The sequence below is a fragment of the Megalobrama amblycephala genome, linkage group LG1 (genome assembly GCF_018812025.1).
Source record: "Megalobrama amblycephala isolate DHTTF-2021 linkage group LG1, ASM1881202v1, whole genome shotgun sequence".
Lineage (NCBI taxonomy): Eukaryota > Metazoa > Chordata > Actinopteri > Cypriniformes > Xenocyprididae > Megalobrama > Megalobrama amblycephala.
The window spans coordinates 19544247-19570049 of NC_063044.1; the positions used below are offsets into that span (position 1 = coordinate 19544247).

General features: G+C 37.4%; 1 protein-coding gene and 2 long non-coding RNA genes across 3 annotated transcripts in view; 2 read left to right on the forward strand and 1 right to left on the reverse strand.

Annotated features, from left to right (window-relative positions):
- The window catches only part of LOC125244357 (gastrula zinc finger protein XlCGF57.1-like), a 213091-nt gene that overhangs the window by 176291 nt on the left and 10997 nt on the right, over positions 1 to 25803 (reverse strand). The window lies entirely within an intron of this gene.
- Positions 14024 to 21186, forward strand: LOC125245377. The gene is made up of 4 exons (XR_007179512.1): positions 14024 to 15225; positions 17284 to 17360; positions 20878 to 20966; positions 21072 to 21186. It is a non-coding gene; the product is annotated as an uncharacterized LOC125245377 (long non-coding RNA).
- Positions 22916 to 25688, forward strand: LOC125245418. Its single transcript, XR_007179524.1, has 2 exons — positions 22916 to 23027; positions 25523 to 25688. It is a non-coding gene; the product is annotated as an uncharacterized LOC125245418 (long non-coding RNA).

The window sequence follows — 25803 nt, forward strand, 5'->3', positions numbered from 1 at the left end:
TTGACGAAATATGTTCATTGATGACCCTTATTTCCATGACTAAAGCCCGGGATATGCCGCACGATTTTTGGCTGTCCCAGACGAAAGATTGCCATCGTAAAACAATCTTGATGATTTCTGTGATCGTGGCTTTTAATCGGTGAGAGAGGTTCAAAGATGGCCGTTTTCCCGGTCTTGTGACACATAGCCTACGATCATTTTCTGACAGTGTCATAAATTCAGCATGATCATCACAGTGTGTTTGCTGCTATGACCTACGTCTACTGAACAGCCAATAAAAATGCGACATGAAATCAAAGAGACATGGCACTAAAACTTGAAACAGCTTACCTCAAGCTCTTTTCCCTCCTTCTTTCGCCGCTTCCTTTTTATTTTCAGCACACATAAAAACTAAAACTGCTGAAGTGTGATTCTACATAGTGTTTTGTTTAACACTAGCGCATGCTGATGACGTTTTATTCTTCTATAGAAACCTGCATGCTTCATGCTTACGGTTGGCAGATTTCCAGAATTTAAAACCCCCAATCTGAGCTATTCTGTTAACTCTCTGGAGTCGGGTAACGCGCCGGCGCGTTTTGCAGGATTTTTTTCACATTGCAGCAAAACAGACTTAAAATACTCCGTCATTTCTTGTCATAGAGACATAAGTAATATATCAATTGAAACTATAGAATGTTTTCTTCTTTTATTTGTTTACACTCAGAGTAAAAACACAATGTTGTGCTTTTTGTAAAATAAAGAAAACTAACATGATGCGTGATTTCTCGTCTCCCTCTGAACGAAGTCCAATCTGATAGTTCTCAGAAAATGAACTGTAACTTAGTGAATACTAATGACAAAAATTTTTGACTTATGTCTAAAGAAACGTTGAAATGTCAGGTTTTAAATCGTGTAAGTCAAATCAAAAACAAACATTCTGTGTTTATGTAATCTGTATGAAAAGAGAGCCATGTCAGAGGTCTGTGATTCAGCTCATTATCTGCTAATGCGACCACGCCCACGGAGCCAGCGCTATTCTGAGGCAAATTCTGGGTCAATACATGCATACATCGTCTCAATTGTGTATTTATTGTCTTGAAAAGTGTTTATCTGGATGTTAAAGCCTTGGTTAGCGACCTCTAGAAGACATGCCGTTAGTTCCTGTTCTTCTTTATATGAATTTGTGGACTAAAGGTGCACAGAGCGCCCTCTGGCTGCAAGTATGAATTGAAAACACAGTATCCAGCGTTCACAGTGATGACAATAAATACTGAATAAATATTACTCCTCTGTATAGAAAATTTACATAAACATATAAGAATCCATCAATATTTCTCCAAATGTCCATGTTTTTAAGCTAAAAGCCTATTTGAAATGCCATAGAGGCAACATAATTGTTCAGACACTTTGCATTACAGAAATACATTATATTTTAAAGAATACATTATATTTTAAAGAATATAATAGAATACCATTATTTTAAATTGTAATAATATTTCACAGTATTGCTGTTTTTTCTGTATGTTTGATATACAACATGATTGCTTGAGACATGATCACAGAGGGTTTTTTCACAGCCTACCTGACTGAAAGGCCTCATTAATATGCAAGTCATTTCAGGTCATTATTATGCGATTCTTTTGTCTTCTCATGTGTAAATCACCCATTATTCATGATGATTCACACCTCCACGCATACTGTGTTTCTTGACAAAAAGTGTCTTACAAAAACTAAATCAATATATTGTTTTATATGAAGGAGTAGGCAGCATAATTTTAACATAATTTTGAAGCAAAAACTCTAGTCTACAACCTCCAATACCCAGAAGTCTTGTGAACACAGATTTAATATAAACTTTTTTGGCCTTATTTCAGTGACTTAAGTTTTTTGTTTTTCAATAACCACGCATAAACGTTATTCCTTCAAAAACACAAACATGTACATACATGTTCCTCACATATTATGGTAGCCTAGTTTGTGCTTTTCATGATCATGAGTTGGAGTGCCCCGTTTAGCCACCAGAGGGCACTCCAACATGGACTTTTGTTTCACTGTTTTGGACTTCATTTCCCATAATTCACTCCTGGACTCATTAACCTCGTTCATTGCACTCAGCTGTTTTGTGTTTGTTCATTAGTGTCTGTCTATTTAGTCTCAGTTGTTTCTGTCCTCAGTTGTGGTTTGTTGTATTTGTTGCGTGCACTTTTTGTTACCTCTGGCTTTCTGTTTTTTTGTGGACTGTTATATGGATTTTGACCCTTGCCTGTTCTCTGGATTTTGACCTTGGATTACCCTATAATAAATGCTGCAACTGGATCCTAACATCTTGTTCTTGTGTGCACCGTGACAGAACAAACCACCTTTGCAGAGATCCAGCAGCATGAGCTTCAGGGTTCGTCGGCCAGCCACGAGCTGGGCAGGGGGAACGGGAGGTAGGCTGCTTCGCACAGTTCTTTTGGACAATGGCGGTGGGGCTGGAGTATGAGGCGGCCCTTAAGGATCTGTTTAATGGGTGCCTAAGGGACCCATTGCCTCAATGGGAGATGGAAGGGCTTCAGGTCCTGGATTTTTGGGACTTTGTTCGCTATCTCTCCCGTAGAGTCCACTGGGAAACACCGGTTCAGCCAGAGGCTGTTCCAGCCCGTGAGTCCGCTCCAGTGGCCACTCCAGCCCGTGAATCCGCTCCAGAGGCCACAGAGGAGGTGGGCATGTCTCCGCTTCCCACACGTAAAAGGAGGAAGACTTCCATCCCTCAAGACACGGAGGCCTCCCCTGACTCCGCTCCAGCCAGTGAGTCCGCTCCAGAGCCCGCTCCAGCCAGTGAGTCCACTCCAGAGCCCGCTCCAGCCAGTGAGTCCGCTCCAGAGCCCGCTCCAGCCAGTGAGTTCGCTCCAGCCTGTGAGTCCGCTCCAGCCAGTGAGTCCGTTCCAGAGGTTGTTCTCTGTTTTCCTAAGCGCCTTGCCTTGCCGGCGCCAACTAAATGCCTTGCCCTGCCGGCGCCAACGAAGCGCCTTGCCCTGCCGGCGCCCCCAGAGCAGCCCGAGCCCGCTGCCGTCCCAGAGCAGCCCGAGCCCGCTGCCGTCCCAGAGCAGCCCTAGCCTGAGCCTGCTGCCGTTGCCGAGCTGTCCGCTCTTCCTGATACGGCCACGGAGGCCGTCACCGAGCTGTCCGCTCTCCCTGATTCGGCCATGGAGGCCGTCACCGAGCTGCCCGCTCTCCCTGATGCGGCCGCGGAGCGCCCTTGGCCAGCCCTGCCACCAGCCCTGCTGCCGCCGCCACCCAGGCCGTCTGTCCTGCCGCCGTCATCCAAGCCTTCTGTCCTGCCGCCACCATCCAGGCCGTCTGTCCTGCCGCTGTCAACCAAGCCTTCTGTCTTGCCGCCATCAACCAAGCCTTCTGTCCTGCCATCGTCGTCCAGGCTTTCTGCCCTGCTGCCACTGCCCCGGCCGTCTGACCCGCTGGAACCCGCCGGGTCAGTTCCTCCAGCGCCGCCCTGGCAACCAGCCAGGACTCCAGACCCCAGGGAACCCGCCTGGTCAGTTCCTCCAGCGCCGCCCTGGCAACCAGCCAGGATTCCAGACCCCAGGGAACCCGCCTGGTCATTTCCTCCAGTGCCGCCCTGGCATTCAGCCAGGACCCCGACCTTCTTAGAGCCCCCGTGGTCTGTTCCTCCGGCTCCCCCCTGGCCTTCGGTTGGGGGCTCTGGTCCTGGCCCGCCGTCCCTCCCCCTGGTCCTCCTCCAGTCCACCTCCCTCCTGAGAGTTGTGTTTTTTTTTGTTTTGTTTCATGGAGCGTCTGGTAGCTGCTCCGGAAGGAGGGGGTACTGTCATGATCATGAGTTGGAGTGCCCCGTTTAGCCACCAGAGGGCACTCCAACATGGACTTTTGTTTCACTGTTTTGGACTTCATTTCCCATAATTCACTCCTGGACTCATTAACCTCGTTCATTGCACTCAGCTGTTTTGTGTTTGTTCATTAGTGTCTGTCTATTTAGTCTCAGTTGTTTCTGTCCTCAGTTGTGGTTTGTTGTATTTGTTGCGTGCACTTTGTTACCTCTGGCTTTCTGTTTTTTGTGGACTGTTATATGGATTTTGACCCTTGCCTGTTCTCTGGATTTTGACCTTGGATTACCCTATAATAAATGCTGCAACTGGATCCTAACATCTTGTTCTTGTGTGCACCGTGACAGTGCTGAATACAGTGTAATGACACTTATGCCATTAATATGTTTATGAACAACTGAAAAAAGCACAAATGTGAGGGCATGTCAAAACTTCTCCAGGCCCCAAATCAGCCTCAGACTCCAGAGGGTTAAAAGAACATGTTTTACTTTCACTGTCTACACTGTGTTCTCAGATCATCCGCGCTTCTTCCTCAGATAAGTAAGCTGAAGTTCTGCGAACATCATTTGATGTGTCATTCAGTCGGTCTATATTCCACTGCTCATTTGCTGACTAAATCTGCGACCAAAGTGAAGGCTGATATCCAACAGTGGTCACTGACGTACGACAAAAATGCTGAGTTTTGCCGTTCATTTTAATCTACTCCACCTTAAAATAACATTAAAACTGTGCATGTCTTTCTAGCAGGTAAAATTCCGTAAATACACGACATTCAGTCAAATTACCTCATCTTTTGTGGTCAAAACTGCACCCGCATAAGCCAGCAAATCGCGCTACATTAAGTGCTGTTCTCGACAACAAGTGGTTAGCATAGAGATTCAAAGGGGCTCTGCATAGGAATGACACCCAGTGGTTAAAATACCACTCCAAATACTGCAGTCCAAATTCAAAATATTGTTTGCCCCGCCCCCTCGTTCAAAGATGCAGGTGGCCAGCTTGAGGAGACGCAACAAGAGGGAGCACAATTGACAATGAAAGCTGAAGAGACTTACACACACTGTAAGCTGGTGAGTGGATTTATCTGTGTTTTAATATGCTGCTGTTCAGAGATGTTTAGATGGATCCAGAGGCTTTTTAGGTCAGGTAGAATCTGCCATTCTCTGACCCAGTTTGTTTGCTGGTTTTCATGGCTGCAATATGTGGTGTTTTCCGCCAACTGGCAACCTTTGATGTCAAAATACTATTGGATAAACTAAATTACTATATTTTTTTATTCCATGCACCTTGTTGGATGTGAGAAGTTGCACCAGACTATTGCAATTGATAGTATATTAGTAGTATTATATTAGTAATAGTATTATATAATTATATTACACTCTGTAACAATGAGAGAGACACTGCTGTTTACATTTAGTATGGTAAATAGAATATTTATAGTATAGGTATAAAGATATTTTAGTAGGCAAATTTGATGTAAATGAGAAATAATGCAAAGGAAAGTAAATTTTCTGAAATGTTGTGCTTTCTTGCACTTGAATGTTAATATGGCCCTCCTATGAGGTGTCAATCACAGAAACGCCCCCCCGCCAATTTGAGTTTGAGACCCCTGCTTTAGGACATTTATCCCGAATTTAGTTGTTTCATCCCTCAGGCTTATAAATAAAATAACTAAAAAAGCTTAATGATGAATTATTCAGATATTTAACCTTGTCATTGTGCTTTATTCTGTGTATATAATCTCATATTATGATGTACACAAACCCATGATATTTGATCTTTTGCCACGATTCTTCATTGTTAAAGACACAACCATGATATTTACCCTGATCTTGTAGTTATGCAATAATAATAAATAAAGATATGAGCGACAGGTGCACTAACACCTCACAGTACCAGTAACTCCACAACCCTACCTAGAACGGTTCCCTTTCGAAAGGGAACTCAACTTACTGCTTTGGGGAACGTCCCATGTGACCAGGTGTCTGAAAGCCAACCATCCAACAACTCCAATCTCCATTGGCTGGCGACAGCCTATGACGTAATATGGCGTGACCTGGAAGTACATAAGGAGCGCCTAGAGAATCAGTCAGTAACTTATCTTTCGGGTCTGTTCTGTCTGATCGCGACTATGTCAACTCCGGTAAGGAATTCTTTAATATGCCTTACAAACGTTCATGAGAGTGTGTTCATCCGTGTCCCAGGGTTTGATACTTGATATACACATTTCTGGGTTTTCTGTCTGGAGAGGAGTGTGCATAGATGGTGCTTGAGGGTGCTGTCTGTGTGTTTTCTGTTATTTACTGTGAGCGTCTCCCTATCGGGATGCTCCATTCTCGTTCAGCACTCTTCCCGAGGGAAGAGATGTCCGCATCTGTGCCTGGTGATTCTGGCCCCATCTGTGCTGAGGCAAAACGGCGGCTGCAATCATAAGGCTCGCAGGTGAGCTCGTTGGGAAGTTTGAGAGAGTTGTATTATCTCTCGGCTTCCTCCGGGGCTGACGAGGATAAGTTGTTGGATGATGATGACGTCCGAGAGAGCGCTCCTCTGGCTGCTGGGTATGTGGAGCTGCTGTTTTTGGGATGCGCTTTTCGGCGGGCTGCCGCTGCCGTGAGAGCGCGTTAAGAAAGGGGCCATGCGGACGGTTCGACATTCCTTTCTGTCCATAAATGCTGCAGCTCCCATAGAATTTCCATTCCTTCCTGATCTCCGCGTTTGAGATCAGGAGGGCATGGAAAACCCCCCAAACAGACAGGAGGAGGAGGAAGTGAGAGTGATTTATATCTATCCTCTCTTCTTCTTCTTTCACCTATATATATATATATATATATATATATATATATATATATAGTGTGTGTGTGTGTATATATGTATTTATATGCATGTACAGTAGGTGGACAACCAAAATGGGTATTACTGCCGCAGGGCCGTTGCGTTAACTGAAATTCAGTCGTGTGTAAAAAAAAAACTACCGCCAGGTGGCGCAAAGGGACGGATTGGAAAGTGACTGTAATAATAAAATGTCGGTTTGTAAACTGAGATGAAAGGACGAAGTAAAACAACAATAACGTGAGAGTTAATTTCAAAACGTGTGATAGTCTTAGGCTACAGTCTAACCAGTAAACACAGAACGTTCCCCTAACGTTCCCATATGGTTCCCGTTTGGTTATTTTTTTGGGGAACCAAATAAGAACGTTCTGTTGGTTATTGTTTGGTTTTATTTTTATAACCGAAAGAGAACGTTCTGGGAACGTTCCATGCAGGTTCATAATAATAATAAATAATGTTTTAAATTGTTACAACTTCTACTGTGGTCTTAAGGGCTTTGTCGACAGCTCACAACTAGGTGTTGTTCCATGAAACAAAAAGTCATACATGACTGGAGCAACATTAGGGAAAGTAAATTACATATTAAGGTGCTATAAACACTGTTGTCACATGTAGTAATGAGTAAATTATATATAGGTTTATTTTTTTTGCAGAGAGTTTTGCCAAGAATTTTTGTAGCACATGTCCATGAGCCTGCAATGCTGGAGACTGACACTTGGAGGGCTCTGGAAGCTTTATGTTCAAATGACACTACACAGTCAGGCAGGATTAACTAGAAGCCAGTCAGATTGGTTTTGCACATTTCCATGGACACTACGAAAAGTTCATGTTTAACTTAACCCTTGTTACTTGTTGTATTTCTTCTGCCTGTTTTGTGTCATTCACCATTCAACCATCTGTGTCTTTTCTGTAATCCTTCCAAACCAGCCAAATAAGGAAACAGATGAACACCTGTAAAATAATGATCGGAGATTAAATTAATAATGATAATCATAATCTACAGGTAAACAACAGGGGTTTGTTTTTCGTATGTGGATTAATCATCAGTATTTACAGTTGATGATTAGAGATGATCCAGGATTGTTAGATTCTTTGAAGTCATTAAGCTCAAACTTGCTCAGGAGCAGGCATATTTGACAGAAACAAAATTAGACTGTCTTTATAAGGTGAAAGTTTATCACAGCCACTGTTACTTTCTGAACCAGGGAAATAATTAAAAATATAAACTTACTTGTCATTACATACAGTTGTGCTCAGAATTATTCATACCCTTAGTAAATATTACCAAAGAAGGCTGTGAAAATAAATCTGCAACCGTTTATTGGAGAATAAGAATTTTAAATGGTTAATAATACTAATAATACTAATAATAATCTCATTATGAAATAAATGTTTTTTTCTCTAATACACACTGCTCACAATTAATCATACCCTTTTAATCTGTTTGTAACCTCTTTTTTTGTCAAGATAAGAGCTATGAAATGTACTGCTGGAATATTGTGGGCCTATTTTTCCGCCGGAGATCCTGGACATCTTGTTCAGATACATGGCATCATTGATTCTATCAAACAGCAAAAGATTAAAAAAAAAATCCCTGTCCCTGTTAGAAGTCATATAATGGCCATCTTGACAAAAGGAGGTTAAAAAAGTTTTGAATAAAAGGGTATGATTAATTGTGAGCAATGTGTATTATAGAAAAACATTTATTTCACAATGAGATTATTATTAGTATAATTAACCATTTAAAATTCTTATTCTCCAATGAACGGTTGGATTTTTATAAAGTTTTAAAATAAAAGATCAAAAGGATGAACAATGCAGATTTATTTTCACAGCCTTCTTTGATTATATTTACAAAGGGTATGAATAATTTTGAGCACAACTGTACATAATGTGTAGTCAATAGAGACAATTTTACTCATTGAGAGATTTATTTGTGAGTGAATAATTATCTTAATTTAATTGGAGCTTTACATTAAATACAGTTTGGATGAACCTTGCATTAATAATTTGAACGATGACAGCTATTATACTTTATGCAAAATGTAAACAATTAGGATAGTGGTTCCCAACAACATTCCTGGAGGCCCACCAACACTGCACATTGTCTCCTCAATCAAACACACCTGATTAAGGTTATCATCTCATTAGTAGTGACTCCAAGATCTAAAATGGGTGTGTCAAGACAATCATTTACAAATTTTATTTATCTATTAAACATTTTATATTATTTTGCCAGCTTGGCTGTTTCCTATTTTAATTATATGATTTATTTATTTATTTTATTTTATTTTATTTTATTTTTTTATTTGAATTAGGACAGTGCACATTGATCAACAAATCTGCAATGAGCATCAGTGTAAATATGCCGGAATTAGCACAATTTCATCCGTTGTCCTACGGCAGGTATCATAAAACACAAAATACAGATTATTTACAAACATAACAACATGCATGTAGACATATTACACAGAACAAACAAAGACTAAGTACAGTAAACAGCAGTCACGTAGAAGTTAAAAGGCCACTATGAACAGACATCCAATGAGAAAATTATTTACATATGGGTACATCGCTGGTTTGATTTCAGCCATTGTTTAAGGTTTTTTTTTAAAGGTTAAGTAATTGTCACAATTCCTAACTTGAGCTAGACACCACCATTTGGCTAAATTTAGTTCTGTGCCATTGTACATTAAGTGAGTCGCCAAAAACCCTTGAGGGGTTTTAAGATGCTCTCGGTTGTATGAGACCAGGTTGTATAACAGTAAGTTATGTGAGTAAATATCATTGCATGCATATAAGCCTTTGCTGACTCAACAGTAAGAAAAGGCCTTATACGTTGGAAATTTGACAAGTAAAATTTTATAATATTTGTGATTTTTTTTACATGTTGCTTAAATGTCAGATGTGAATCAAAGACCACACCAAGATACTTAAATTGTTCTAACACATCTAGTCTATCTCCACTGACAAAGACAGATGGCTCTGGCCCCACTGCTGGCTGCCGTGAGAATACAATACTGTATCATCAGCGTATAATTGCATTTTTATATTTGAACAGACATTTGGTAAGTTATTAACATAGAGACTGAATAAAATCGGTCCCAGTATTGAGCCTTGTGGGACTCCAGCAGAACAAGTAAGATAAGATGACTGTGAATTTCCTATTTGTACAGCTTGTTTTCAGTCTGACAAATATGATTGCATCCAACAATGTGCTCTTTCAGAGAAATTAAAATAAGTCAATTTAGCAAGAAGCACATTATGATTAATGGTATCAAAGGCTCGTTTCAAGTCCAGAAACAGCCCCTACAAAGCCGGCTTTTTAAATTCTCAAGAAAATAACAAGTGGCTGTTTCTGTAGAGTGATGTTTGCGAAATCCAAACTGCATTGGATGGAAAGGGGTATCACTACTGTTTAGGTGTTCAATTAACTGTGAGGCAACCCATTTTTCAGCTATTTTGAAATTATTGGTAGAATGCTTATTGGGCAAAAATTCTCTGGTTTTGTCTTATCACCAGCCTTAAAGACTGGGATAATCCTAGCAGTCCTTCCATGTTGAGGGCACTTTTCCCTGTTTTATAGATAGATTTATCAGGTGTGCAATTGGGCTTGCAAAAGCCTCTTTATGGAGTTTTAGTGAAACCAAAAGTATCTCTGGCTTTTGAACTTCTTAGAAATGAAATTATTTTTATAACGTCAGGAACAGATATATCCTGTATACTAAATATTGGTTTATTAGCATCTAGAGGCTTGTATGGGATGTCTGGGCATTTAAAATGCATTGTCAAATCCTCAACTGAGCTAATAAAGAATCTGTTAAAGCTATTGACGATAAAGTCTAAATTATCAGATCTTTGAAATTTACATCTTTATTTCGTCCTAACAGATCATTTAAATTTTCCCATATTAATTTTTCATTTCCGTTTGTCCCTTTAATTATCTCAATAAAGAAATTTGCTTTAGCTTTACAGATCTGATTTACAACTTTATTTCAAAGTGATGTAAAAATCTGATGGTCACTTGTAATTAATTATATGATGCTGTTATGGTGCTTCCTTTCTGGGCATGTGACTTACCCAGAGGTGAACAACCTCACTCTATGCACCAATGACACATGACAAGACGTCATGGCCCATCCTCTGTGCCATTCACCTGCCACCCATCAGTGTCTTTCCTGTAACACTGACACTTGGTCCCACCAAACCAGCAAACCTGGATTTTACAGAAGAAGCCATAAAAGACATTCAGGAACTACTTTGCTTTCCTGTAGCTCAGTGGTTAGAGCATGGCACTAGCAACGCCAAGGTCATGGGTTCGATCCCAGGGATTGCGCATACTCAGATACAAATGTATAGTATAATGCAATGTAAGTCGCTTTGGATAAAAGCGTCTGCCAAATGCATAAATGTAAATGTAAACTACTTGAAAATGGTTTGGATGGAAAAGACATAAAAATCAGATGTGTTGTGTGTGACGCACCCGCAAGAGCCATGCTAAAAAAAAGTCAACGGACCAATGCCACATACCGTGCTGAAATGACAAGACGTCAGGAGAATGAAGACATTCCAATGTCTCCATTTTTGAACCTCCCACTGGACATGGTAGAGCAATTTCCAATCGACTACATGCACCAAGCCTGCCTGGGTGTAATGAAAAAGCTCATCACAGAGTGGGTTAGAGGAGACAGAAAGGTGAGAATGTCTGCTGGGCAAATAAATGAAGTGACCCAATGACTGCTGTCACTCCAAGGGAAGGAGGTCATTCCAAGCTGTTTTGCCCAAAAACCAAGGAACCTGTATACAGTGGTGCTGAAGGGAATTCTGGCGGACCAGTTATACGAACATTTCATGGCGTAAAGAGCTGATGACATACTTTGTTGGAGAAACAAAATAAATCACTTCATGGTGTACAATATACATTCAATGGTGCATCTACCGGAACCGATTTTGGGAAACTGAAACGTCTCGTAAGGTCAGGAAAGCAGCCACTTACTCAAGTGGTCAAACGGCTGGGGGAAATGTCAAATTCCCCACTGTCTGTGGAGGCTTCCAAGTCCAAAATCAAAAGAACTCTATGGAGAAAAACAAAGTCATAATTTAGCATATGATATGCATTTTTCAGACCACTGAAAAGGTGTCAATTTAACAATTTATTCATGAAATTATACTGAGATCCAAATATCTCTAGAATTAAACAGTATAGGGCCTTCAAAATGACAATAACAAAAGAAAGTTTAAGAACCAGAATCTAAAAGGATATTAAGATATATTAAATATTTCTTTAGTTACAGGTATGGGGTATTAAAATAGCAACAAATATTGATAAAAACAACAGATTTTCCAAATAGACCTACCAAGCCTAATGGTTAGGGAGTCGAACTTGTAACCTGAAGGTCACAGGTTCGAATCTCAATACAAGCAGGAAATTACTGAGGTGCCCTTGAGCAAGGCACCTAAACCCCAATTGCACCAGGCACCAAAAGTGAATGGTTGCCCACTGCTCTGTGTGTGTGTGTCCTCACTACTCACTACACCTAATGTGTGTGCACTAACTTCAATGGGTTAATAGCAGAGGACAAATTCTGGGTTACCATACTTGGCCTTCACATGGCACTTTCACCTTTTTTTTCAATAAACAAAATTAATAAAATGATATAAAATCAATATTTGGTCTTCACTTTCACTAATGTCATTTTTACCCCCTGTAATTTGGGTTAATTTCAGGTGACAATATTAATTTTCACCCCCTCTACAAAATATGTGATTAACGTTACTCAATAGCCATTATTTGTCATGGTATTCTTTGTAATAAACACCTAATAACATATAGCTTCTCTGACACATTTGATTAAGTTTCAATAGTAAAGATAGATTTTAACAGTGATCCATTTTCAAAGTATTTTTATTTAGCGCGTGCATACCATAGACTGCATACACTGTGGTGCACGTCGGGGGGAAAACACACATATATCCCACAAATGACTACTACGATAAAATACAATACAATTTCAACATAACACATATCATACTATACTTACCTCCAACCACTTGCACGTCAAAAACATCAAATGGTCCCACGTAGTTCTCTCGTGCATACATGCTTCTTCTCTTCCAGCATCTTTGGCGACTCACTAGTGATATCGCCACCTATGGGTTGTTTAATATTATATACATTATATACTATATTATACATATTTCCACATCCAGGTACCACCAAAACAATTGTTAATTAATTAATTAATAATATAATATAATACAATAAATCTAAGTTTATATAATATACATGGTATCAAAATGTACATTATATATATATATATATATATATATATATATATATATATATATATATATATAATATACTTCTGTCTTCATTTAAATTCTTAAACCTGCCGGCGGGCATATATAAGCTGGGGTCTTGTGACCACCGCGCGCAGAACCCGGTACCTTGTGAGAGGAAATCCCATCCTGCGAGTTTTTCTCAGGTAAAGTACTTTTTTATTTAACCGATTTAGGTAAATTACTTTGTAATGTATAAATGACTTTAATGTAAATGTATGAACCCACTATAAATGTAAATAACATTTAAAACTTGAAGAAAGCAAATAATAAAATCTAATTATAGCCTATACTCAGGGTATACCACTAAATAACGGCCACTTTTACATAATGAACCTTTTAAATTGTCATAAAATTGATTAACTGTCATTTCCAGTAAATGTACCTATATTGTTCACATAAACAATGGATTTCTGTCTTTTTATCCATTTATCAGCACCGTCAAATACCTGGTAGCGTTAAATACCGTTAAATGCCGTTAGTCTGTGTGACGTCACTTGGGATAATAAAGCATATCCGCTCGGATTGAGAGAAGCTCTTCATTTCAGAGTTATGTCTTTCATGTTAACCTTGCGTAAAAAGAAATAAATTCTACAATTATAATATGTTCACTTTGTAATTATAATATAGGCCTATTCACTTTGTATGGAAAGTAGCGCCTTAAGGGCTGCGAGCGCGCACACGCGTCACTTCTAGAGCGAGACAAAAGCCGCTGTAAGATGAGAACTGTATAATGAAATTAAATATTGACATTTTTTAATTTAATTAAAAAATTATTATTATTGTTATTATTATTATTGATACTACTACTATTAATATTTAATATTTAAATATATTTAATTAATTAATGTTTAAAATTATTATATTTTAAATGATTATATTATAGTTATTATATTTTATTTGAATTATTATTGTTAACAGTATTAATAATAATAATTATTATTAGTAGTAGTAGTAGTAGTAGTATAAACAATAATACTATTATTGTATTAATAAATTATTTAATGTTATTATTTTTATAATTCTTCCTATTAATAGGCCTATTATTACCACTATTATTGATATTATTTAATATTTAAATATTTAATCATTAATTAACTTTTGTAATTTATACTAATAATTATTCTCTTCTCTCTTTTTTAGTGTCGATTGTCGTCTGATTATTGTAAGTGATAATTCTACACATCCTGATAAGTCAGAAATCGCTGATGCAACTGAAAGCATTTTAATTTGTATACTCATGTTCTCGCCTCTTTCATTGTGTGTTAACAGCAGTTAAATACACCCAAAGGCTCTTTTAAGAGCCCAGGACAGAACGTTTTTGGCTTTGTAAGTATGTTTGATTTTTTTCTTCTTTAAGACACATCCTGCATCTCCGATTTGTCATGCTCCTCATAACCTTAGTCAAAAAACACTGATGAAACTGAATGCATTTTAATTTATATCATATTCAGACATGTTTCTATCTCCTTGTGTTTCTTACTTGTTATTTGGTTACTAGTATTAGTAATACCAATAATAATAATAACAGTTATTATGTTTTGTTATTATTTTAGTTTAATTATAATTAATAATAATACAAATAATAATAATAATTAGCATATTACTATTGTTATTATTATGATTATATTCAAGAATGACCATGTATTTTACTGACTTTATATGGTTTCTTACTTGTTATTGTAAAGTTTTATCAGATGCACTGCTGCCTGCAGTCTTCTCATCTTCATGCACTTTCAGAAGCTATTAATAGTTCAAGAGCCTTAATTAACTTTGTAATTTATACTATAAATAATTATTCTCTTGTCTCTCTTTTTCAGTGTCAATTGTCGTCTGATTATTGTAAGTTATAATTCTACACATTCTGAGAAGTCAGAAATCGCTGATGCAACTGAAAGCATTTTAATTTGTATACTCATGTTCTCTCCTCTTTCATTGTGTGTTAACAGCAGTTAAATACACCCAAAGGCTCTTTTAAGAGCCCAGCACAGAACGTTTTTGGCTTTGTAAGTATATGTATGACTAACAATCAGACACATTTGGGTTTCTTTAAATAACTGAAGATTTTTTTTTCTTCTTTAAAATGCATCTTGCATCTATGATTTGTCATGTTCATCATAACCTTAGTCAAAAACCACTGATGAAACTGAATGCATTTTAAATTATATTCAGACATTTCTACTTTCTCTCCCCTTTCCTTGTGTCAACAGCAGCTACGCAAGTCATCTTAGACTTTCAGGTAACTTCATATGTTTTAATGTTGTTTTACCTATCTAGACATGGCTGTTCAATAAAATATTTTGTTGTTTTACCCCCAACTCAAATCCATTTTTTTTTTTTTTTTTTGTTTGTTTTTTGAAATCTCAACTGTGGGAAAACTTGATTCTGTCACCAAACAAGTTTATTGACACAAATGATATTGACACCATGATGAATATATGTGTGTGTGTGTATATATATATATATATATATATATATATATACAGTACAGTCCAAAAGTTTGGAACCACTAAGATTTTTAATGTTTTTAAAAGAAGTTTCGTCTGCTCACCAAGGCTACATTTATTTAATTAAAAATACAGTAAAAAACAGTAATATTGTGAAATATTATTACAATTTAAAATAACTGTGTACTATTTAAATATATTTGACAAAGTAATTTATTCCTGTGATGCAAAGCTGAATTTTCAGCATCGTTACTCCAGTCTTCAGTGTCACATGATCCTTCAGAAATCATTCTAATATGCTGATTTGCTGCTCAATAAAGATTTATGATTATTTTCAATGTTGAAAACAGTTGTGTACTTTTTTTTTCAGGATTCCTTGATGAATAGAAAGTTCAAAAGAACAGCATTTATCTGAAATACAAAGCTTCTGTAGCATTATACACTACCGTTCAAAAGTTTGGGGTCAGTAAGAATTTTTATTTTTATTTTTTTGAAAAGAAATTAAAGAAATGAATACTTTTATTCAGCAAGGATGCATTAAATCAATCAAAAGTGGCAGTAAAGACATTTATAATGTTACAAAAGATTATATTTCAGATAAACACTGTTCTTTTGAACTTTCTATTCATCAAATAATCCTGAAAAAAAATATTGTACACAAATATTTTGTACAATTGTACACATTAAATGTTTCTTGAGCAGCAGATCAGCATATTAGAATGATTTCTGAAGGATCATGTGACACTGAAGACTGGAGTAATGATGCTGAAAATTCAGCTTTGCATCACAGGAATAAATTACTTTGTGAAATATATTCAAATAGAAAACAGTTATTTTAAATTGTAATAATATTTCACAATATTACTGTTTTTACTGTATTTTTAATTAAATAAATATAGCCTTGGTGAGCAGACGAAACTTCTTTTAAAAACATTAAAAATCTTAGTGGTTCCAAACTTTTGGACTGTACTGTATATATACTCAAAAGTTTACCCCTTGCAGAATCAGCAAAAAATGTTAATCATTTTAACAAAATAAGGATCATGAAAATTTCATGTTATTTTTTATTTAGTACTGTTCTGAATAAAGCATTTCACATAATGGTTGTTTACATAAAGTGCACAAGAGAAAAAAAAGAGCAGAATTTATAAAAATGACCCCATTTAAAAGTTTACATAGCCTACCGTTGATTCTTAAAACTGTGTGTGGTTACCTGAATGATCCACGACTGTTTTTATGTTTTGTGATGGTTGTTCATGAGTCCCTTGTTTGTCCTGAGCAGTAAAACTGACCAGCGTTCTTCAGAAAAATTCTCCAGATCTTGCACATCATCTTCTTGTTCAAACGTTTTCACCCCCCGGCTCTTAATGCGTCATGTTTTCTTCTGGAGCATTGAGTCCCTCAGTTGTCCTCAGTGTGAAAAGATGGATCTCAAAATCATTCAGTCACTGCTGGAGAGGGTTCAAATATGCAAAAGGTGCTGGTAAACTGAAGAATTTGCAGGACCTGAAGGATTTTTTCTGAAGAACGGTGGTCAGTTTAACTGTTCAGGACAAACTAGAGACTCATGAACAACCATCACAAGGTAACCACACACAATATTAAGAATCAAGGGTATGCAAATTTTTGAACAGGTCAATTTTATATATTCAGCTATTTTTTGACTATATTTAAACATCTCTTATGCAAAATATCTTATTCAGGACAGTACTATCTATCCAAATTACCCCAATAAGATGGGCTGAATTCTTCTTGTTCTATTTAATGGCAGGTCACAACTTAACTGTTATTATGGACACTTTCTGTTAGCAAGAACACTAATCTCTTCTACCCCCTCCCCTTTCCCCCAGCCTCTTGACCCATCAGTGCCAAAGCTTCAGCAAGCACTGTGTGCTCAGCTGCTCTGGTCTCCACAGTTCAGGGAAAGGTAAGAAGTATATAGAAATATTTGTGTTGCCCCAATACAGTTTTCTAAAATTTCTAAAAAATTAATTTTTAATTGATTTCAAGGCAAAAAAATGTGTAATCATTTAATGATTTTCAAACATGACAATGAGTTCAAGGTGCATATTTTTATTACACACACAAAAATGTTTATCTTTAACTTAATCATGACTCTTTTAAACTTCTCTTAACAAATGTACATGTGCCACTCAAACAGCAAACGAGGAGCAAACAATCATCTAAATCAGACTTTGCTGTGATAGTGCAACATTAAAGACAGTATCAGAGGTGCATATGCAGGACACATCACTTCAAGAAAACAACAACAACAAAAACAGAAAATATGATTGTGCTATATACCAAATATTATGCTGAAAATTGCTTTATTTACTATTTATGTTTAAATATGGTCTGAAAAATCTACAGAGAGGTTTAAAAAAGTATGGAAATAATTTTGAAATGGAAAGTTTTACAGGCATTTCCTCAATTGGGATCAAACAATTTCACTGTAAAATGCAAATCTCTTGCAGTTAACCATTATGCATGCGATAATATAAACATCACTGTGTTACTGATTTCACAGTTATTGCTTTTAAATAAAGCAACATGCAGCATAACATCAATGTTTTCTGGCCCATGTTGAGACTTAAAGTTAGATGTTAAAGACATCTTTAATGTCTTCCTTTATCAATGCAGAAAAGTTTTCTGAAAACACCTACAATACTGAAAGAGAACTAAAATGAGAAAAGTCAAACTAAACCACACACACAAATGAAACATTTTCAACCAAACATCAACATCTAAACCTCTGTTAATCTCAATAAGAAGATTGAAGATTGCCAATGAGTGTGATGTTTAAGTGTCCACATTCTTTTGGCCATGTAGTGTAGGTACAGTGAAATATTGCAAAATATGCCATTACCACATTTTTATCAAGTCTAATATTTTTAATTTAGAATAGATTCAAAATCCAAGAGGCAGCGCTACACAAGGCAGTGGAAATATGCACGGAGATCATTGGCTGAAAGGTTTATAGGAGAGGAATCGTCAGAAACATCAGATCATCCAATATCACCTCATCCAATAGCACCTCAACACATCAATTCCATTGATGAAAACTTGTCAATTGTTATTGAAAGTGTGCAAATTGGGGTCAGTGAGGAAAGCTGCAGTTCTGGACCTGGCAGTGTTGATGATGGGCTCAGTGAAGGAAATCCCATCTCAGGAACTGAGAGTGAAAAAGAAATATCCTCAACTTCCCTCACAACATTTTTACAAGAATGGGCAACAAAACACTTAATCACACATTATGCCTTAGATGATCTCCTGAGGGGACTTAAAACAAATGGACACCCAGAGCTCCCATCAACAGCAAGGACATTGCTGAAAACTCCAAGACTTGTTAAATCAGTGATAAAGTCTGGAGTGGAGTGTGTCCATTTTAATTTAAGAGAGACCCTTCACATGCAGCTGCAGCGCTATCCAAGGGAGACAACAGAAGCAGTTAGCACTTTGGAACTATCATTTAATATAGATGGCCTGCCCATTTTTAAAAGCAGCAGGGCACATCTTTGGCCCATCCTCTGTGCCATTCACCTGACACCCATCAGTGTCTTTCCTGTAACACTGACACTTGGACCCACCAAACCAGCAAACCTGGATTTTACAGAAGAAGCCATAAAGGACATTCAGGAACTGCTTGAAAATGGTTTGGATGGAAAAGACATAAAAATCAGATGTGTTGTGTGTGACGCACCCGCAAGAGCCATGGTAAAAAAGATCAAGCAGTATTCTGGGTATTATGGGTGCGACAAATGCACACAGAAGGGCACATGGGTTTCTGGTCGAGTGACTTACCCAGAGGTGGACAACCTCACTCTACGCACCAATGCCACATACCGTGCTGAAATGACAAGACGTCAGGAGAATGAAGACATTCCAATGTCTCCATTTTTGAACCTCCCACTGGACATGGTAGAGCAATTTCCAATTGACTACATGCACCAAGCCTGCCTGGGTGTAATGAAAAAGCTCATCACAGAGTGGGTTAGAGGAGACAGAAAGGTGAGAATGTCTGCTGGGCAAATAAATGAAGTGACTCAAAGGCTGCTGTCACTTAGGGAGGTCATTCCAAGCTGTTTTGCTTGAAAACCAAGGAACCTAGAAGACATCGACAGGTGGAAGGCAACAGAACTGCGGCAGTTTGCTGTATACACTGGCAAGATCGTGCTGAAGGGAATTCTGGTGGACCAGTTGTATGAACATTTCATGGCGTTCAGTGTTGCCTTGGGTCTTCTGCTCTGCCCTACTCTGGCAGTGGACCACAACAGCTACTGTAAAGAGCTGATGACATACTTTGTTGGAAAAACAAAAGAACTCTATGGAAGTCACTTCATGGTGTACAATATACATTCAATGGTACATCTACCGGAACAGGCAATGGCTTTTGGCAGTCTTGATGCGTGCAGCGCATTCCCATTTGAGAACTATCTTGGGAAACTGAAACGTCTCGTAAGATCAGGAAAGCAGCCACTTACTCAAGTGGTCAAACGGCTGGGGGAAATGTCGAATTCCCCACTGTCTGTGGAGGCTTCCAAGTCCAAAATCAAAAGGCCTAACAATGCCTTCATTCTTGCTGAAGGACATTTTTGCGAGGCCATCGAAGAGAGAGAAGAATTGGATGATTCAGGTTCCCAGATGCTGTTGTGCAAACTTTTTGAAAAAACTGAACCACTTTTCAGAGATCCGTGTGACTCAAGAATACTTGGCTGTTTCAAAGTGCAATCAAGACATTCAGTTATGAAGCTCATTCCAGAATGGCAGCTGACAAGAAATGCCATAATGGTAGAAAAGAGACAAGAGATGATTTTCTTAGCAATCCTGCATGAGCACTGATCACACAATCTCTCTCTCTCTCTCTATCTCTCTCTCACTCTCTCACACACACACACACACACACACACACATTCTGGTTTATACTGCTGGCCCCACTAAGATAGTAAGGTCAGGAATTTACAACGTTGTGGTGGGCTTCTTTAGTCGGACCCCACAAAGACAACATCTTAAAAGTCATATATAGGAATGTTTGATAAAATCTTGAAATTCACTATAGAATGGCCCTTCCCTACACCATACCTAAACCTACCCATCACAGGAACCCATCCCTAAACCTACCAGTCACAGACCTAACATAATTCTAACATTCTTTATATATATATATATATATATATATATATATATATATATATATATTCTCGAAAATAACACAGACACACACACACACTGCCAATGTTGAGATCTCCAGTTACAGGACATTCAGAGAAATCAAGGACAAGAAACAGTGAAGGTCATTAAATTTATAATGTTATAAAACGCAAATGCGCAACAATAAGTTGTTGAATAACTGTAATGTAATATCTTTATCTTTACATTTATATATATAATGTGTGTGTGTGTGTGTGTGTGTATGTGTGTGTGTGTGTTTAATTTAATCTCAACAGATGGACACAAAAAATATGCAGTGGTGGAATTTACAGAGGACAGTGCAGTGGAACTAGTCCCAACCTCGTGGCTGGAAGAGACCAAAGAGGTATGTTTTTGGTTTCAATAAGCTTTCACAATCATTTACAGTACAACATTCTTGAACAATTGCCTGTTCAAGAATGGTAAAGCAACCCCTTTTTTTTTCTTTCAGGGAACGTTCTGTTACTGGACATTTGGAAACATAAGGCAGCTTGTAAAAAACTGCACAATGCCAGACAAAGGAAAGTGGAGGCGGTGTCTAATAAAAAAAATGTGGCTAAGAACAGGTAATTTAATAGTTTTTGCATTATTTAAATTAATCTACAGTATCTTCAGTACAGTGATGATTGTTAAAATCATATCTAATTATCAAGAAAATTGCTTATAAAAAACAAAACAAAACAAAACAAACTATACTTTACACCAACAACATATTTTCCAGACTCATACACCAAAGGTGTCCAGAAATGTCGGCTCAAATATTGAAAGCTCCACAACGAAAAAAAAGAGGGCACACAAAAAGCCAACAAGATATCTGTCTGAAACAGATTCCTCCTCAGATGGTAAGTATTCAATAATGTTTTTGAGGATGAATTTTGTCCATGTTCTAAGCAGGGTCTAATCGTAATGTAAGATTATTAAAAAAAAGAAATTTCAGTCAAAAAAACTGATAAACTTTGACAAAAAAATAATTTTTATTCTTATAATTGTGATTTCATAATATTTAGATATGGATCCAACTGAAAAAACTTGTGAAAAGATATATTTCAGTTAGTCAAATAGCACAAATCAAAAGGTGGAGCTCTGCAGCCATTTACTGGTGAAAGATATTTTTTTTAACTTTTAAAACTGCATTTTCCAAAAGATGGGCAAAAATCTTACACTAAACCATGTCAAATTATCCATGTTATCCACTTGAATGAAAGTTAGAAATGTGGGTCTTTTATAAAGTGATTTTTTAGGTGAAAAGCTGTTTTTGTATAAAAATATTTTTTTATTTATTTATATACATTTAAAAGATATGATAATTCTTCCAAAAACTGCACAAATGTTAAGTAAAAACATTAATAAATAAAGTAAAATTACATTTAAAAACAATTTTGTTGCCTGGGGTCTCTGGAGACCCCAAAGACCCTGAATGTACCCCAAACGAAGATCGCACAAGGGTTAAGAAAAAATATATATATTTATCTCAAACATTATGGACTGCACGATGTGTCATAATTGTTTTATTAATTTCAGTTCTATTTGTGAACTCTGTTTTTAATTTTAGATGATAGCAGAGTTTTCCCAACTGAGAATAAAACCGTTTCAAAATCACCCAAATGTAAGTTTTAAACATGTAACATGATTAACACATAACTTTTAACCAACCTATTAGATGCCTTTTCCTTTTTATTTTATATTCACAGATAAGCCATTCTCCAATTTTCACCCTCTGGACAATGGTTTGTGGAATATACAAATATATTTTTAAGTATAAAGACATCATTAAAAAAAATATTTCTCTCTCTGCCTTCTCACTGGCAACAGATACATTTTGACTTGTCTTTCTTTTTTATGTATACTTATCCCTTTAACTTATGAATGCTAAGTCTGTTTGGATTTTATTTTTGCAGCAGAAGCATCACCGCCAGCATCCCGGCCATCGTTTATGGCACAACTCCTTCAAGGTATTTTACAAAATTTCATTAATTATTATATTAATGTATTAACCATTCTAGATAGAGTGATTTACTTCTAAACTTTGAAAAGTAAATTCTGATGTAATGCCACAGCTGCCTCACAGCTCCTCTTAGAAGAGCCCCAGTGTTATTCAGAAGCAGCAACAAAGAGTAAGTCACGTTTTTGATTTTTTTCACACTAAAACAGTACTGTATTTTCAAGTACCAATCTGCAATATTGCTTCACAGACTATCGCACAAAAGTCTTGCAAAAACTGCAAGACATTGCAGAAACCCAGCAAGACATCTTAGCGATGCAAAGAAGCATACTGGCTGCTGTTGCTGGGATGGTGACAGTGACTGAGGAAGGGGGGGATGTCCTGGAAAATGGACCATGCCAGACTGTGGATGAGCTAAATACACTAAACACAGAACTGGGAAATAAGGACAAAAGGACCAAGCTGGTAATACATAAGTCACTTAAATGTACAACTATCTTTCATAAGGTTGGTTAGGACCACTCTTAGCTATACCTTATCACTGTTGACAGTCAATACGAATATAATTCTGAAGCTGTAATACACCCAGTGTTAGATTAGAATTATGGCAAAAAATAAACTGCAAATATTCACTGCTAAATTCAAATGTGCTTATAACGGCTCCTGATTTTTTTCTCTGTGATTAGAAAAAACACACTTCAACTGATGCCTTTGTTTGCTTCAATTATAATGTCTGCTTCTTAAGAATTATTCCCATGGTGTGGAATGTACCAAGTATTGCCTTCTTTTGGTGTGGCATCTGCATCTTCGGCATCACCAACTTTAAATCCTCTCTGTACTTAGGACTTTTCTCCAGTTTTCTTTTCAAATGCTTCAAATGAACTGTAGCATGCTGCTTATTGTTTGGTAATTGAGGAAGCTCTCTGAAAGGTAAGGGCATTTCCACATGTCCTTCTCTGTTGTGTTGAACCCTTTCATCCAGCTGTTGAAGAAATTGAATGTCCTTCTGAGATATTGTCTTTTCTTTTGTGTCTGTATCCCAAAAGTCTGCTTCTAACATCCTGATTATAGAGGCAGGTGTGATAGCTGGGAGTTCCTTCACAGAAATGCAATGACAGAACCCTATTACATTTCTAGAGCAAGTATTGGGTGCTATGGATCCCACTATACTCCAGCCTAAGTCTGTCTTGACAGCGTATGGTTTGTGATCTTTTCCTGATATCACTTGGGTTGGCTTCAGAGCCCTTGGACAATCATAGCCAATTAGAAGCCCTACAGGACAATCCAATAAATCTGGCATCTTGTCTGCAACACTGAGCAGTAGGGATGGGTATCGTTAAGGATTTAACGGTATTACTACTCTTACCGATACTGCTTATCGATCCGGTACTTTAACGGTATTCTTATCGGTACTTTTTGATATATAAAATATATATAAATATATATATATATATATATATATATATATATATATATATAAAAAAAATCTGAATTAACTTTGCTTTATATTATATAGTGTCTGGCATTTTTGGTGTTTTATATAAGATACAGTAAGAACATGAACAAAGAAACAAACTGCCAAATACAATAAAACAAAGACACAAATGAAATAAAGTGCTTTCATTTGTTCTTGTGTTCATGTAAGTAATATAGACCTAGCCTATAAAAGAAATCTAAGTAAAGTAACCAAATGTAAAATAACACTGCATGGTTTTCACAGTATAAATTAATAGATTTAACTCTCATTAAAGCTAACTATATTCAGAAGAAGTGCTGTGAGTAATTTTCTCTTTGCATTTTGTTGTTTGATTAACACTGATGGCATAATTGTCAGAAGATGACTGCTGTCACTTTAAGACAATAGATATTAACACACATCGGATTTTCTCCCAGCTGTTCATGTACACTTCCGATATAAACTGCATTTAAGTAGCTAAACACAGTCTAGTCCGGTCATTTTAACATACTATTGTGTGTATTTGATCTTTTGGACGTGCACCTGAAGCCCAACGTGTAGCCTAATTTGTTTGTCTATTTGCGATCCGTTTTGAAGCGCGCGCCGCAATTCAGCCTGAGGAACAACGTCTCTTGCGCGGATTATTGTGCTTTCAACGTTTTAAACGTTGATAATAATTTTCAAACATTTACTGCAATTTAGCAACAGTAAAGACTGCATTTTACAACAATCACCGACTGTGCTGATTCTTACGTTAAGTTTGAGTTTAGGGAACGCGCGCAGCCGTGGAGAGAATGAAGGTGTGCTAGACGAAACGCGGCTAGTTTTTAATAGTTTTACCTTAGATATCTTCTTTCTGATGATCCTTGAAAGCCAACATCAAAATAAAAAATGAAATTAGCTTAATATCAAAGCACAGGCCTAAAGTGTATGCAGACGTTTAGTTTTTCAGTTCTCTCCTCAATCGTCACCATTAAACAGGGCTTTCATGTGAGCGGCTGCGCGCGCTGTAGCTCCTCTGCGTGAGCGCGATCTCTCTTCTTGCGAAAGCAAAAATGCATCATAGACAAATGTCCTAATATTATTGCATATAGAAACAGCTGGCGACTCTGGCGAGATAGAATCTGCAAGACAATGTCTATATAGTAATAATAAATGCACATGTATTCTCTTCATAATTTCTCCAGTACCGATAGCAGAACCGTTAACGTCAGAGCTTATCGATACACCGGTCTTTCAAAATTTAGCCCCGGGGTCAATTTAATACCGGGTTTCGGTACCCATCCCTACTGAGCAGGTGGATCCATCTCTGAGCTTTTTTTAAGCGAAGGCTTAACGCGGCACTGGCCATCCTTTGTTGTACAAGAGAGCCATACTGGAACAATCATTGAAGTGCGATTACAGTTGTCCATTCCCACACTGCATAAGCTAGTGGAAGCAACTAATTTCTCACATAACACAGTGAAGCAGCCCCTGTTTTTTTTGTTTGTTTGTTTTCTAACAGATGAACTACCTTCGATCGCTTGGAGGAACAAATTCAGGGGCAGCCGTGCGCAAAATGTTGCGCAAGGTTGCATCAAATAACGTATTGAGTGCCTACAGCTTCAAAGGAAAAAAGGGAAAACTAGCCTTCAAAGATTTAATTATCTGCGATATAATTATAGGCAAGTTTTTTCCACAACTGCTATCAATCATTGTTTTGTGCGATTACAGTTGTCCATTCCCACACTGCATAAGCTAGTGGAAGCCCTTTCATCAGGTAAAGCTTCTGACTTTCCTCCTTGA